The sequence below is a fragment of the Salvia miltiorrhiza genome, chromosome 6 (genome assembly GCF_028751815.1).
Source record: "Salvia miltiorrhiza cultivar Shanhuang (shh) chromosome 6, IMPLAD_Smil_shh, whole genome shotgun sequence".
Lineage (NCBI taxonomy): Eukaryota > Viridiplantae > Streptophyta > Magnoliopsida > Lamiales > Lamiaceae > Salvia > Salvia miltiorrhiza.
In genome coordinates this window covers 8,253,932-8,265,845 of record NC_080392.1, presented here as the reverse complement: position 1 = coordinate 8,265,845, position 11,914 = coordinate 8,253,932, and the positions used below count along the sequence as shown (strand labels likewise).

At 34.2% G+C, this 11,914-nt stretch overlaps 2 long non-coding RNA genes across 6 annotated transcripts; one reads left to right on the top strand and one right to left on the bottom strand.

The window, feature by feature from the left end:
- Window positions 1-683: 683 nt before the first annotated feature.
- LOC130988408 (uncharacterized) lies at window positions 684-4,277 on the bottom strand. Of its 4 annotated transcripts, none has more exons than XR_009090088.1 (4): window positions 3,953-4,277; window positions 3,222-3,523; window positions 2,253-2,483; window positions 684-937 (listed from the first exon to the last, which is right to left on the bottom strand). It is a non-coding gene; the product is annotated as an uncharacterized LOC130988408 (long non-coding RNA). The 4 variants fall into 4 exon arrangements; XR_009090087.1 differs by having other exon boundaries at window positions 3,963-4,277; XR_009090089.1 differs by having other exon boundaries at window positions 3,987-4,277.
- A 4,836-nt stretch (window positions 4,278-9,113) lies between these two features.
- LOC130988407 (uncharacterized) lies at window positions 9,114-11,472 on the top strand. Of its 2 annotated transcripts, XR_009090084.1 has the most exons (3): window positions 9,114-9,229; window positions 10,521-10,596; window positions 11,215-11,472. It is a non-coding gene; the product is annotated as an uncharacterized LOC130988407 (long non-coding RNA). The 2 variants fall into 2 exon arrangements; XR_009090085.1 differs by having other exon boundaries at window positions 9,188-10,596.
- Window positions 11,473-11,914: the final 442 nt, after the last annotated feature.

The following is an 11,914-nucleotide window of genomic DNA, read 5'->3' as shown; positions in this document are numbered from 1 at the left end:
TCCCGGTGATTATTATGAAACAATAGGGCCGAATGGCCCTATTCAACATACAACATCAAATTTTGTCCACCATTTGAAAAAACATAAATTTTAGCCATTTTTTGTATGTCATGACTATTCTACCCTTCCACTACGCCAAAAACGCGCATACATAACGGATTTTATCCGTTATCTATGCGGAAAAACTTGCGTTAAGTATAGTGGTGTTATGTATGTGACGCGCATACATAACGGATATTTATACGTTATCTATACTATTATACATAACGGTTATCCATAAATAAATAACACTTGATAATCCGTTATCTAAATCATTATACATAACGGTTCCAACCCGTCACGAAAGTTAAACTTCACCGTTATGTATTCACATATACATAACGGTTGTTTATATATAAGTAACGTTTTATATCCGTTATCTATAGTATTATACATAACGGTTTTTTGATATTAATAACGTTTGGTAATCCGTTATGTATAAGTGTTATACATAACATTTTTTTACCGTAATTAAATTTATATTTCTCCGTTATCTATTATTTTATACATAACGGTTATATATCCTTATAGATAACATTAATATCCGTTATTTATAAATGTTTTTAACATATTTAATATTTTTTTTTCAATTTTTATGTTATTTATCTCAAAAATAAATAAATAACTTTAAAACAACAAAATGATAAAACCAACAATAACAATATTATATATCATCCAAAATATTCATACATTAATCATCCGAATAAACTAAGTATCAAGTATATATCATCATTGCATATTTTGATTCAAAATTGAAATTACAAAGTATCTTATAGCTAAAACGAAAATCTATCATACTATATGTTCTAGCATCAAGTCCTCAATAACTAGTTGGTCATCCTGCTATGATGAATCTGCAGAAACTAATTCAGGAGAGAACCCGACACACAAGCTCAACCTGCCAATAGAAAAATACTCCAAATAAATTATGTGGAATAAAAGAAAACAACAGACTGCAGAAACTTGATAATATATGGGGTTTTAACACATGCCTTAACAAATAATTTGTTTAATTAAAACAACAGACTGCAGAAACTAAAGTTGAAATTCTAACTAAAGTTAAAAACTCACATACCACTTCAAATTATAGTGACAATATTCACATCAACAGCGGCAAAGTAGATAATAGTATTTCAAAAAATAAAATAATGAGCAGAAGACGTCTTAGCATCAACCCCCCTCTCATCTCCAACTTTCAACGAGTAATTATAATTCCTCTAGCTCATTCTAACTTAACACATGCACATTTTATTCAGTTTCCATATTATATAAACATAATTAATCACTATGATCCTAAATCTTATGACACGTGCAGATTGGAAATGCAAAACAACACAAGTACTGCTGCTGCTGCGGCCGCGGCCCTGGTCGCGGTCCCTGCCCCCGCCCCCAAGAACCATGTAAAACAACAAACATTGAAAAGGAATTGCCTTCAGTCATATCCAGTTCACCAAACATAAAAGGTAAGATTGTAAATATAGGACATAGCTAGAGACTAGTGATCACCTCCACTATATATTGCAGATAACTTTTGGGCTCAATTTTAGGAATTCCCAGTAAAGATTGAAAATAGATAATTTAATGCACCGGATATAGGCAAGATAAGTAGCATGATAGCAAATATGACTCATAAAATAGAACTTATAACTTATAAGCTCACCAAAAAACCCTCTACAGATTGCTTTTATCAAACCATAAAAAGCAAATCCTAAAAGCTGCCATTTTCTAACCTTTACCTCAGTAAAACTAAAAATTTGCTGAGTTGTGTGAATACGAAAATTCTAAGCAAAACGTACAGATAAATTGTGTACGTCCCATAAAGCCAAGCACTCTATTAAAGATATAGGCCCAAATAATTTTCTCTAATCAGAACCAATAAAAAGATTCTTGAAAGTTGGCATGCGAGAATTTAAGGCGTAATTATTTTGGATAAACCACCATTAGTGCAGCATTAATCAGATTTGAGGCACCATGTTTCTGCAAATCTCTGGTATTAAATAGTAAACCCACATAACTAAATGGATTTCTTTAATCTGTTGTCCATCTCCAACTAATACAACTCTCCATTTTCTCTGCCTATCTCTGGTATTAATCAGTAAACCCACAAAGCTATATGATTTCTTTAATCTATTGTCAGCTACAACTACTATAATTCTACAATCCGTCCATTTTCACATACACGGAGAGAGAGAGAGAGAGAAAGAGAGACACACCTAGCAAGTTTGCATCACATAATACAAAATTCCCACAACCCTTTCTCCATCAACAAGCTGTTGACTTTCGACATCTCTTTACTCTTAAATTATACATACCATATCTGTAGAGCAAGATCATGGGGTAGGTCGAATCACTCCGACAGCATGGGTATTAAACAAACAGGCACCTGCACATATTCAAGAAATACAACCTGCATTCACACACCAATATGGCTCCAGTCTCCAGACCTGGGTTTAAAAAAGCCCAAGGCGCACGAGGCGCAAACATGCCCCGGAGCCTAGGCGCAGGGCTTTAAGCTCAGGCGCGGGCTTTTCGTAGGCGAGGCGCACCTAAAATATAAAAATTCTAATATATTTATCTATAATATATTTTCTACTTAAAATACATACTTAAAACACAAATACATAAAAAATACAAATACTTAATTTAGAACAATAAATAACACCATATAAAAAAAATATATATATACATTATGGGTTTATACCTCCATATATTACTTAAGAGGCAAATACTTTGTGTATTTGTGTACAAGTTGCAGCTGGCCCCTTTTTATTAAAAGTTGTGGCTGAATGGGGTAATAAATTAATAATATATGTGGCTAAATGGGTAATAAATTAATAATAAATTACCTCCACTCCATATAGTATTACTTAATGGCATAGTTAAATTTGCGGCTGGGTCCCATCATTTAAAAAGTTGCGGCTGCCTTTTAATTAGGCTCATTTAAAAAGTTGCGGCTGCCTTTTAATTAGGCTGCTTGAATGGGTCCCACAATTTGTACCCTAACCCTAATTCTACATAAGGCGGCGCCTTAGTAAAACTGCGCCTAGGCGCGCCTTTCGCGCCTTATTGCGCCTCTGCTGCGCCTCTTGTAGGCTCCAGCGCCTTGCCTAAAAAAGCCCCCCCACCCTGCGCCTCGCTTAAGGCGCGCGCCTAGGCGCGCTTTTTCAAACCCAGCTCCAGACAGAGACTCGAGAATTAGGAAGACTAGTTTAACAGCACGACATTCAGCTACTCACATTCTGAAACCAGAAGGCGGAGAGGAAGTCATAAAACAACAGGGGAGTACACAAAAAAGCCACATAAGTTGTAATTTGTAAAGAATTTAGGAATCAATTCCAATATAATGTAGCAAAAATAGATGTAAACAGGATTCTTTCCTCTACAACAAATCTAACATTACGCAAACACAAACTCACCAAAGAAACACCTTAGGCTGCTTCAAAAAAGCCTTCTCGGTAGAAGTAAAAACCCTACTCCGCAGCAGCTGAGAGTGAACCATGTGATTCAATTAATCAAAGCAAATACACCCTCTCTATTTAAGCTTAAATATTTCCCAATTATTTCAACTCCAACAGCAAAATAAACACACTTTATCTATTCAGGATCAAAAGCCTTTCTAAATAACAGCAAATAAAAAACAGATGAGAACAACAAAAACCCCCCCAAAAAGAGAAAACCTCTTCAAATGTGTGGTTCGAACGAAATAGACAAATTGCAGCTAAAATTCCAAAATTATCAGAAATAAATAAATAACAGGACAGCAGCGGCTCGACCGCCACCCACCGCGAAGGAGGCGCGGGCTTGCGGCAACGATTGCCAACGCTGTTGGATCCGCGGTAGCCACCATGAATGAGACGGAGAGATACGGCGAGTGAGAGCAAGAGAGAGAGAGAGAGAGAGAGAGAGAGAGTACCGAGACGTACCGTAGCGGTGCGAAGAGTAATTACCGGCGTATGCAGTGGCTGTCCGGGGCGGAGGTCGTCGGCGGCAACAATAGGGTTTGGGGATTTTAGGTGAGGAAGAATTTGGGGATTTAGGGATTTTAGGGCTTCACCTCCGAGAAGAAGATGATGTAAGACACCGGCGGCGGGCGGAGGAATGGCAGCGCGGAGGTCGTCGGAGGAGTTCGTGCGCTGAGAAGAAATGAACGGCGGGAATTGTTGGAGAGGGAGAGAAGAAGAGAAAACTTAGTGAATTCACAATTTTATTTGGGTGAAAATAATTAACAAAAGCCAAAATTATTTTAATTAAACAAAATCTAATACATAACATAGATTAATAACGATACATTTACTGTTATTAAAGTGTGCTCATATATAACACAAAGCATAACGGTATTAAAAATGCGTTATTAAAAATAAATATACATAACACTCATAGATAACGGTGGACTCAAAAACGTTATAAATAGTCAGAGGTAACAGTTTTTTCATAACGAATTTTTGAAATATCCGTTATCTATTCAAAAAGGGCGCGCATACATAACGGATATTTTAAATATCCGTTATCTATGAGGCGTTATGTATGTGCGTTTTTGGCGTAGTGTTCTCTCTCTTTCCTCTCTCTTTCTCATCTCCCTCTCTCTCTCTCCAGCGGCTGCGCTATCTCCTCTCTCCTTCTCATCTCCCTCTCTCTTTCTCCAGCGGCTACGCGGCAGCGGCGCCGAGCAGAAGTCACCGGAGCAGATCTGATCGCAGCGGCGGTGCCAAGCAGATCTGATCGCAGCTGATCTGATCGCAGCGGCGGAGCTGATCTGATCGCAGCGGCGCCGAGCAGAAGTCAGCGGCAGAATTCGTCGGAGTAGAGGATGAGGCGGCGGCGGTGGAGGAGATCCGATCCTCTGAAACGCGTGGAGGAGGGATTGGTCAGGCGGCGGCGGCGGCAGATCTGATCTGATCTGTGCTGATCTGATATGTGCTGCACGTATAGCACTTATGGCACTATTAGTGCCATAAGTGCCATAAGTGCACACTTCCCCCTAGGGTTTAGATGTTCCATTTAGGGTTTAAATGATGTTGTTGTTTCTGTATTTGTGCTGCACGTATGGCACTTATGGCACTATTAGTGCCATAAGTGCCCAAATGACCATTTTACTTAGTTTTATTTTGAATTTTCGTTGGCACTTATGGCACTAATAGTGCCATAAGTGCCAAAATGATTATTTTACTTGGTTTTATTTTGGATTTCCGATGGCACTTATGGCACTATTAGTGCCATAAGTGCCATCTTGGCACTTATGGCACTAATAGTGCCATAAGTGCCTAACCCGACCCGGCACGCGACCCGCGTGCCTGATCCTACCCAGTCCGCCTCATTAAGGGCAAAAACGTCCAAATCAATAAAAATGGCCAAAATTTGTGTTTTTTCAATGTGTGGCCATAAATTGTGTTTTATGCTTCATTTTGGCTACTTCAAAATTTTACTCGATTATTATTCTAGACTTGTATGAGCTACACATAATATATCCTATTCATAAAAAATATTTAATTTTTGCTATTTTTGGGTGTCAACAAAAATTAATCTATTTTCATTTTTGAAAACTTTCTATATAAAGCCCCTTTCTCCCCTTACAATTTAATTAATTATCATTATAAACACTACTTTTCAAATATGACTATTTTTCGTGGACGGAACAAATTTTTAATGTAAACTAAATAAAACTACTTAATACGGAAAATTGAAATGTCATAAATAAAAAAATAACGCTGAGAAAATTACAAAATGTTAAAAAGATGCTTGAGTGAGTCATTAAATTTCAAGAACTTAATTAATTTTAAAATTAATTAAAAGCTAATACATATGTGTATATATATAGAGAGAGAGAGAGTGAGAAAGGTTCTATTGAGAAATTATAATATTGAAAGAGAAATTATAATATTGAAAGAGAAATTATTAATAGTCATAACTTGCTATTTTAAATTAATTTATACCTTTCATATATCAAAAAAAGCTAATACATATGTGTATATATAGAGAGAGAGAGTGAGAAAGGTTCTATTGAGAAATTATAATATTGAAAGAGAAATTATTAATAGTCATAACTTTCTATTTTAAATTAATTTATACCTTTCACGTATCAAATTAAAGGGTTCTTTTGTTTAAGATATATAATTACATAGTGCATATATTTGATCCTGAAAAAAAAAAAAAAAACTGCAATTAAGAAAGATAAAAAGCATAATAAATTAAGATATAATTGTCCACAAGTAACAATAGATTTTTTTTCTCTTCAGAACTTGAATTTTTTAAGTAAAGCATCCAAAGTTATTTTAGAATATTAATTATTTTAAAAAAAATTATTCATTGTTCTATTTTTATATAGAGTAAAATAGAAACAAAAATTTTATAATTATAGTATGGCAGTATTTTTAAAATACGTGACATTTTTATAACTACTTTGAAATTTAAAATTATTTTTAATAATCAAATCTACTGATATATATAAGGAAAATATTAAAAATAAGAATAAAAAGTTGCTTCATATTTAATATAATCAAAATATCAGGAAAAACAAAAACAAAATAAGAAGAAAAAAAGTTAACAGAAAAGTTTAAACACGTTCAATCTTCATATCATAAATAAATAAAAAGACATTTAATTTGTTGAATTTATATCATTATATTTTATATATGTATTTGTTTTAAATTTAATATATATTGTATTAAATAACTTTTCCTGGTCTTTAATTTAAGAGATACATACATACACACACATATATATATATTATCTAAGATGAAACCAAAAAAAAAAAATAAGATGCAAATAATAAAGAAAAATTAAATTAAATTACACAATCCAGTTCTTTTTCAAAAAAAATAAATATAAATACACAATTTAAAAAACTAAAATATTATAATTTTAAAAAGCACAAAACTTAAATAATATTGAAAAAAATGGATAGAAATAAACTTTTCTTTCAAAGAAATTTAAAAAATCAGTTTCTTTTATTAACATTTTCGGTAGTTGGTATTAGACAATTAGAGTAGTGGATAGGGTTGTAAATGAATCGAATATTTTTGCTCGATTCGAGATTCGATTTGAAATTGTGTTATTTGTATTCGAAATTATTCGATAACAAATATTCGATTCGATTCGATTAGTATTCAAATACTTATATGAAATTATGATATTCGATTCGATATTCGCATAGATGCATGATTAAATATTTAAATATTATATATATGTATATATGTGTGCGTGTGGAGGGGCTAAAATAAATTATGAACTATTTTTCACCATTTGATTGTAAATTTTATGGTGGATTCATCACTTTATTCGATGAATTTAGTTTTATATTCATCAATATCTAATTATATATATAAGAATTATAATATTATATAATAATTGACAATTTTAAAAAGGGAAAATGCAAATAATCATAATATACATGCATTAAAGTAATTCTCCACAATTTTAAAAGTAAAACTTTACAATTTATAAAATCAAAATTTTAAATTGAAGTCATTCTTCCATCACAAGTCGCGCTTCGTCATTGCGATTGTAAACTAATCAAATAATTCGTATTCGATTCGATATTCGAATTTTGATATTCGTATTCGATAAATATTCGATTCGAAATATAAATATTCGATTCAATTCGATTCGATTCGGTTAGTATTCAAATACGAATACGAAATTATGATATTCGACTCGATTCGATTCGTTTACAACCCTAGTAGTGGGTGTATTTTTTTTTCAAAATTTTCATTTATATCTTTGACAGTGAAATTTATTCAGGTTGAATTAGTTGAATAAAAATTCATTTACTAGTATTAATTAGTTCAATTTGTTTTGAGAGGTAGTAATTGACAACACTTTAAAAGTTCTCCTAAAATTGGTTTATAAGTTTTTTACTCAATTTCAATTATATTCTTCCAATTGAATTTAATTACATTTACTTCTCTTTCTATATATATATATATATATATATATATATATATGAAGGAATATTAAATTGAATTAATACCCGATTGCCCGATGATCGTTTCTTGGAATATTATTAATTTATCATACAACGATTAAATCCTAACATGCTCCTATGAATTTAACAGCTGCACATAGGTGTTAGGAAAACTTACTTGAGAATCGGATGCACAGGTTGTTGATGATCGCGTCGAAAGAATCTGACTCCAGCTCTGATCTTCTCGACTGTATCCCACTCAACTCCCAACGTTGGATGGACAACGAGCTATGGAAATTCCCAAGACAGAATGCCTCACACGATTTCCTGCGCCCCGCTCTGCTCTCAAAATCCTAATTTTATCAGTGTGTTCCCTGAGAGCTGACAGCTGTATTTTATATTAAATAAAATACGTAGGGGGCGCTACATTAGTGAGGGGGACGATTTCTGTCTCTTCTAGGGCTAGGAGACATTGGGCCAGCCCAGGGACCAGATACAAGGAATAAAGATGGGCCTCAAATAAATTAATTTATCTATGGTCAGCCCAGACCATAATTAATTTATAAATATCAGTTCATTCCACTAGAGAACCGATACTGACTTACCCCTTTACTGCCGGTGATGAGTCGGGGCTTGTATTTAGACTTATTAAATCTCCGTATTTAAAATATCTGACATCCATTAATTAATTAGAGCTCTGACAGCTTAAATTAATTAATGTAATACCCCATTTTTCCCTACTAAGTTTAGAATAATTTTCGAACTTAGAATTACGATGATTCACGCCGGATAAAGAAAATAAATTTATTTAATCCCAACAAAATGATTTACAAAAGCTTTTGTAAATATTTTAGCTATTTAAAATTTTTGTGCATTGCATATTAATTTAAATATGAGTATATGTGTGAAATATTCTACATATATTAGTATGAATTTTTTTACAAAGTTTAAATTAAAGTTTATGTTGAACTTTAATTATTATGTGTGTTGAACTTCGATTTTATATTTGAACCTTAAGTTTTTAAATGAGTAGCAAGAGAGAAGCTCATTCACATGTAGATCTAGCCCACACATTCAATCCCATTTCGAAGAGCCCACTAAATAAATCAAGTTCAGATATTTTTACAACTTGTGTTAATTAAAGATGAAGATTAAATGGATAGGCTGAGTCCACGTATACTTTACTGTTCGTTCTTCTTCTTTAAAAGACACTCCATTCTTCAACAAGTTACCCAAACAATCTCCCAGTTTAGACAGTAACATCAACGCACCTCGACCAAAGTTCTTAAGGTTAAATCTTGAACCCTCATCTGATTTACTGTTACTATAAGATTTAAAGTATCACATGTATATATACTCTTCCCAGTAGCCAACTCATTCATGGATAAACATGTTTTATATACGTTGTGCAAATCAAGAGGCAAGAAACTGAAAGAAATGATCTTTATATATGTATGCATAATGCACCGAATCGGCTATTACAGAAACACATATTTGTATATTTAGATCGCAAATCATAAAGTTTATGTTTTTAAACAAGACATTGAAATATTTCAAGAACATTGCATTCACGAAAACATAAGTAGAAAAAGGGAAACTTGGTTTAAAGCTTTGATTTTTGCTTGCCGTGTTGAGCCGGTTGATGCCGGTGCGTCTGAGTCGGGTCTGTGGGGTGTTGTCGCTGCTGAGTCGAGTCGGGGAAGAGGGCTGGCAGAGACGGCGGCGTAGAGACGCTTCTGTCCGGCCGAGCTTGAGCAGAAAGGAGATGGAGTCGAGAGATGGACGGAGGTCAGGGCACGGTGGCGGCTTCGCTGCTGCTGTCCGGCCAAGGGCGAAGGATGAGAGAAGGGGGGAGGCGGTGGTTGCTACTGCCAGCGGCGGCTCCGCCATGGCCAGAAATCGAGGGAGAGAGAGATTTGAGAGAGCAGAGCGTCTGTGTTTGTGTGTAGCCGAGAGAGAGAGAGAGGGAGCGAATTGGGGGAAGAAGAAGAAAGGTTTTGGGCTTGGCTGATGGGCTGATTTTAACTTCTGTTGGGCCGTTTTTATTTTAAAAAAATATTGGGCTCAGAATTTTTACAATTGTGCTGCAACTATTTATTTGAGTCATGGGTTGAGTATTTAAATGTTGGGCCTCATCTTTTAAATAACTTAGGCTGTGAATTTTTAAGAACTTGGGCCTTGAATTTAATTATTTTGTGCAGTTCATATTTTTAATTAATTTAACTACCATTAGTTTGATTAATTATTTTTAAAAGATAAATTGCACAATAATATTATATTATTATTATGTGCATATGTTAAGTAAATTACTTATCATATGTTTCAACTTTCAAGCATGACATGAAATTGCATTTGCATTATGCAATAAAAAGAATTATGATTTTAATTGGTTTCATAAATCCAATTATCAAAGAAGATCGAGTAAGGATATTGTTGGTGTCCTTGACTCAAGAATTTAGTTTTCAATTATTTATTCATTAATTTTTTTAAAACCCGGCGTGATGAATCATAAAATGTTAAAGCACTTTACCATGACTTGAGCTTAGATTTAAGAGACCTATTAAGAATAGAATTCTTGTAGGCTTTGAGGATCAAGAGGATTAGCACTGCTATTCCGATTCAGAGTTAAGTTTAAACGACAGGCTTTGCCTATTCAGGTGGGCTTACTTTCCAAATGTATAAAGTATGATTGAGTTATTAAGCTCTAAATGTTTCAATGAAATGCAAATTATTTATTCAATGAAATGCAAACTGTTTATCCAATAAAATGTTTATGTGCACTCCGCTCTGTTTAAGGCTCGCCACAACGAATCAATTGAGGTTCTCTTATGGCCTAACACGTTATTTGAGAATTGTGTACACTCGTTAGCTGACTCGTTGGGTTGATCTCCATCGGGCACTAACTAAGAGGCGTTATAAGGGTGCTTGCTGGATGTGTTCCGAAGCATGTAATGTAAGGGCCTGCCTGGGTAGCGTCCCGAGGTCAATTCAACTTGTCTGAGTTACGTCCTCAGGGCAAGTGCAATGGGAGAAATGGATCCGTCGGTGGCTAGAGGTCCGGGATCACAGCGAGTAACAGAAAGGGAGTGTGACATGTGCGCACAAATGAAATAAATGTTTTAACATGCTTAGAAGTTCTTTCAATTTAAAACCTTCTAAGTCATGTCAAGTTTAATTGGATAAACTGTCTTTAAGAAAATATGAAATGTTTATGAAAATGCATGCCCACTGAGTACATTAGTACTTAGCCCAAAATTACTTTCAAATGTTTTCAGGTTGGCTGGCCGGTGCTGACGGGACGAAGCTGAGGCTAGAGTTAAATTCCTATGTTAGACTTCCGCTGTAGCAATTACTCATATCAGTCTTTTGTTTTCCCAACTTAAGATCTTCATGTTAAATTTCAAATGATATACCTGACCGAGCTTAGACTCTTCACTACTAAATTTATGCTAATGAATGTCGGTTCTCAGAAGCATGAAACAAAACTTGTGATCCAAAGGGGCATAGCCCGACTTAATATTTTATTACTCGGCTTTAACAAGGTTTTTCCCTTGTTTATTTCTATGAATTTTTCACACCTCGATTATATTTATTCCTTCAAGAATTGGGGTGTGACAATTAATCTCTTTATAATTCCTTAAGCAGTACCACTCAAACTTTATTATTACGCCTGAACTTAATCAACCTGCAGGGTTTAGCGTAATAATCCTTATTGAGCTCCTTAAGGGGATGTCATTATCCTATACCGGATACGGGTACTAATACAGATAATCAAATATCATATATTAACCGCTATCACCCAAGATACAGAGTACTCGAGTTAGTATATAACTTTCACCCATAGTAAGTCAAAGTGATATACGAATTAATATATATATCTGAATACTTATTAGTATTAAGATTTATAAGTCACCGAGATCTTGATTCTTCACTTAAGTCAGATAGAAGAATACATCTCAAACTGTGGTCCTATCA